At 43.3% G+C, this 4,744-nt stretch overlaps 1 non-coding gene across 1 annotated transcript; it reads right to left on the bottom strand.

Moving 5' to 3' along the window:
* Positions 1-4,251: 4,251 nt before the first annotated feature.
* Positions 4,252-4,385, bottom strand: LOC118983740 (small nucleolar RNA SNORA36 family). The gene has a single exon (XR_005065793.1). It is a non-coding gene; the product is annotated as a small nucleolar RNA SNORA36 family (small nucleolar RNA).
* Positions 4,386-4,744: the final 359 nt, after the last annotated feature.

Genomic DNA, 4,744 nt, shown 5'->3' on the forward strand with positions numbered 1-4,744 from the left:
ATGACTTCTCCCCCTCTGCTTTTACTCAGTGATAATGAGAACATGCCAAGGGTGAGGTTTGTATGGGTTTTGGGGGTTTTCACAAAAAGACAAACTAATTAGCCTTATTTAAAATACAACTGTTCCTTGAATTGCTATGCATAAATCCACTTCAGGTGACTGTCTGTCTCAGGCCCTGTTTGCTGGTTAGCCTGCTCAGTGTGTTCTTGACCTAAACAAGAATAGGACAAATAAGAAGCAAAGACCCATTCAGTGTCCTAGTAATTAAAACGATTTTCCCTGAAGGAGCAGCTCACTTTGGGGGTTGTAAATAAAAAGAAATAAGCCATTCGAAAGAGGCTTTGAGACCAATGACTGGAGTAGGCCTGGTTGTTAGAATGGAACTAGTTTGTAATCTGGGATTTGGGTGGGGATGGTATAATGAGGTCCAGCCAGGGCCCTGCAAAGAGGGTATTTGTAATTGGGTCCAGAACTTGGGGTATCCAAGAAAATATAGAATGTCCCACAATGTACTCAAAGCAGGCCACCATGGGGGATGGGATACATGGAGCAGGGCGATTGAGAGTTATTTTGCATATCAATAACAGCAGGATAGCTTCATACATAATATGCAGAAATGGTTACTTTTCATATTAACAAGTCTAGCTAGGGAGATAGGAGTGACTTTGACCTGTGATATAACTGGGAGGCAGCTCCCCTGGTTACAGAGTTTGGAGACGGTTTGCTCCACACCACGGGGCCATGCCTGCATGGACTTACTATGGAAGCCAAGAAAGGTAGAGAAACTGCAGGAGTGCTAGCAAGTATAGCCAATTGTGGGAGGAGTTGGAATAGGGTTACAACAGAAGGTTCACACTGGGATTTAAACCCAGGCACCACAGCTGTGCTTTTTGCTTAACTACACAGTTTTGGGAGTGGACAGGGGGTTCCCTTGACCATGTGGTTTAAGAAGCAGGAAAGCAAGATGTAGCAACAATGCAGAGCTCTCTCTCTCTCCTAGTAGTTTCAAAGAATGAAGAAGGACAATGCAAGACCAAGTGGGAAGGAAAGGAGTGAAAGGACTCTCACTGGTGAGCCATGAGAAGGTGCCACATGGTTTTGGATTAAGAACTGGAGATCTCATGGACACAGCTGATGGTACTGGGGACAGTGGGAGACCTGCCCAGCTAAGCACGGATTTCTTGGAGGAAAGAAAGAAATCCTCTGGGAATCTAGCTGAGCTATGGACTTCTATTTCTTAATCCTGAGATATAGTACCCCTGACTGGCCTGACTGGGCAAAGAGGGGAAGGAGGGGTGTGTGTGTATATGGGTGTTTTGAGGGACTTGGGGGTTTTAATGACATTCTGCCATTACTCTAAACCTGTATAACTTTTGAATAAATAGTTCCTTTCCTTTCTACCAAACTCTGGCATTGAGAGAGATAATTCCTAAGGGTGGCAGGCAAGTTGAACCTAGGACAGAGGAACCCCTTGGAGGGGGCTTGTTTTGGTAACAGTATCTTGGTCCTCCACGGTTCCATTCTGTAACAATGACATATCAAACTTTGTGGTCGGTTACTCCCAAAACACACACATCTGTTTCAATTGAAGATGTGAATACGCTGCAACTGCCCTGGTTCCTGCTCCACAAACATCTAAACCATAGCCAAGGACAGAGCTGAGATACTTTCTGGAGTCAGCAGGCAATGTGTTCCACTTCACCAAATCAGACCACACACAATTATTTCCATTCAAAAGTGCCACTGGACACATAAAATGGCAAGAGCCCACCTTACACAAGACAAACTAACCACAAAGCTCAGCCTTTCCCACATGGTTTGACGATGGAAGAGTTGCTATCTTACAGCCTACTTTTTCAACGGGATGAAAGTTGCCCAGTAAATTGGGCTGAGAGGATTTTTTCCCACTCAGCCATCACAAGGCATTTTGATGTGCTTATAATTTACAGCAACCTAGAGGAATAGGGGATCTGAAAGTGATTTTGATTTAAAATACTGTACAACCCAGTTATTATATAGCTTATTAATGCTTATCTTCAAATAATCACCAGGTATAGTTTGAGAACCACCCTTCCCCATCCCAAGTTCTCATGCTTTAGTAAAATTTCTAAATATGGGCTTGTTGTAGTGGTGTCCTATAGGGTAAATGGAGGTAGTCTGGCTTCCTCTCCCAGATGTCTGGGCAACTAAAGGAAGCAGTTTCTCATAACCTTGAGAATGGGTCTGATAAACAGTACCCATATCCTAGAGTGGGGCTTGCATGAGCAGAATGAAGCTGTGTTGTTTTTGTCTGGTTTTGTCTATATTTAGTATATTAGCAGGTTAGGGACTTCCAGCTAGGAGAGAGGGACAGGTGACATGCAGTGACACAAGCAGGGACATGCAGCTTGCAGCATACATTGATTACCCACCCTTGAATAAAGGCCTGTCAGACATCCTAATGGCTTCGTGCATTTCCTTCCATCTGTCTGAATCCCATGAACCCGTCTGGGTCGCAACATATGTCCCATCTTATTTATGGAGTTTGGGGTCTAAATTTTTGCAAGGATGAAAATTAGGTACAGTTAAAATTGCTTTTTGAAAATCCCTTCATATGCCCACAAGCCTAGCCAGAGGCTCAACTGTGGGAGGCTGGGGCTGACACTCATACCCATCAGGTGAGGGGCAGGAGGAACAGCTATGTGGTTGAAATGGTCACTTCCCTTTCTTGCTCTCTTTGCTGAGGATGGGGAATTTCACTCTAGCCAAAGTGTAATTTGTGTAACTTAACCCTGATCGGCACCCCCAGGACTGGTAGTCCTCCTACAAACACAAAAAGTACGAGTGTGTGGTTTTGTAGGAGAGCTCCTGACCATCTGGTTCCCACTACCTAGTAATAAAGAGCCTCCATTATCTTTCCAACCAAAAGCACTGACAGTGCTCCTACCACTTTTCTCCCATTCTCTCCTAAACAGCCTAACTAGGGCATGGGAAGACCTGTAAGGCTCCTCCCTCTCTTCCTCTTGCTCATCACCGTTTCCAAATGCAATGCTCAAAGCTTCCTATGGGGACGTCCCTGAGATTTCAAACACCTCCTAAGGACTCCAGTGCTAAAGAATCCTCCCTTATAAAATGTTCTATTGTCATACTGACCCCCAAACTCTGCACAGGTATGCTTTTATTTATTTTTTTAATACATCAATCAATTGCCTCTCACATGCCCCCAACTGGGGAGCTGGCCTGCTGGGAATCAAACCAGTGACTTTTTGGTTCACAGGCCAGAACTCAATCCACTGAGCCACACCAGCCAGGGCCCAATTTTTGTTTCCTGCTCACAAACTCCCCATTGCTTTCTCAATAAATGATACACCCAGTTCAGCCGCTCAAAGACCTTATCAATCTCTTCTTCCAAGTTTATTGCATATTGATGTATTTATGGTCTTGAATCTTATTTATTTATTTATTTACTTACTTACTTATTTAGCACTTATAATGAATCTAGCACTCTGAGAGATCCCTAATGTATGCTGTGTGTTTGTTTACTCAGGTTGCATAGTAAACTAATTCCAGTGACAATCCTATGAGGAAAATACCATTACTCCCATTTTATAGGTTAAAAAAGCTGAAGGTATCAAGGTTCAGAACTAGTAATCTGTAGAGCTTGGACTTGAATTTGAAGCTATCATATTACAAAAGCTTTCTTTCTTCCTTCCTTCCTTCCTTTCTTTCTTGCTTTCTTTCTGAAAGGCTTTCTTAGGCTCCATCGAGGAAGAAATGCCAATCAACCACAAAGTTAGACAGTATAGAGCCTTATTGGGGTTTGTGCACCTGGATGAGGTTCTCCGGTCCACAAAATGGGGCCAAAGAAGTCTCGCCCAAGCAGGGAATGTGGTGGGGTTTTATTTTTGTTGGCTCTCTTCGTGGGAGCTGGGGATTGGTCCCCTTTGAACAAAGTGGCAATATATCATTTGTGGTTCTCCTCAGGCTCAGGTTGCTATGCAGATATCCGTTTTGGCAAAGCCAGCCATTTCGGCTCTCTGGTTCGATGTCAGCCGTCTTTTCTGGGTTGTAGTTCAGCTGCCATTTTGTCCTACCCTGCCCATCCTGACTCTTTCTTTCTTTTCTTTTTCTTTCTTTCTCTCTCTCTCTTTCTTTCTTTCTTTCTTTCTTTCTTTCTTTCTTTCTTTCTCTCTCTCTCTCTCTCTCTCTTTCTCTTTCTCTCTTTCTCTCTTTCTTTCTCCTCCTTCCTTTTTCTCCTCCTCCTTCTCCTTTTTTTGTAGGCTAGGAGGAAAATTAATAGAGCAATATTTTCTATCCAATCATCTCCCCTAGCCTGTGTTTCCATATCCCAAAGTTGAATTAACAGGACAAAGAATCTGCCCTGAACTGAACACAGCAATTTGGAAAAACCCTGTTTTTCTTGCTGTCATACATTATCAAGAGAAACAGGGCCCTCCCGGGATGCCACAGTAAAATAGCTGAAGTCTTTTGTCTTTTTTCTCTGTCCACACATCCAGGAGTCTTGGTGTCTACACTGCTGTCTAATCTAGTCTTGTTGGAACTGGGTCGTATTTCACAATCCCCCCAAATAACCATCTGCTAGTTCTACCTGTTTGTGATGTTTCCCTGCTAGTAACTACCTGCTAGTTCTTCTGATATCAACTCAGCTTTTCTGTGGTTTAAGAGTTAACTCAGTATTTTATCTCCCCTTTGCCTAAAGGATTGGTGTGATATTGTGACTTATAATAAGAAATTTACATTGGTC

Source organism: Sturnira hondurensis, unplaced genomic scaffold (genome assembly GCF_014824575.4).
Source record: "Sturnira hondurensis isolate 20B ecotype Veracruz unplaced genomic scaffold, ASM1482457v3 Scaffold0002840, whole genome shotgun sequence".
Classification (NCBI taxonomy): Eukaryota; Metazoa; Chordata; class Mammalia; order Chiroptera; family Phyllostomidae; genus Sturnira; species Sturnira hondurensis.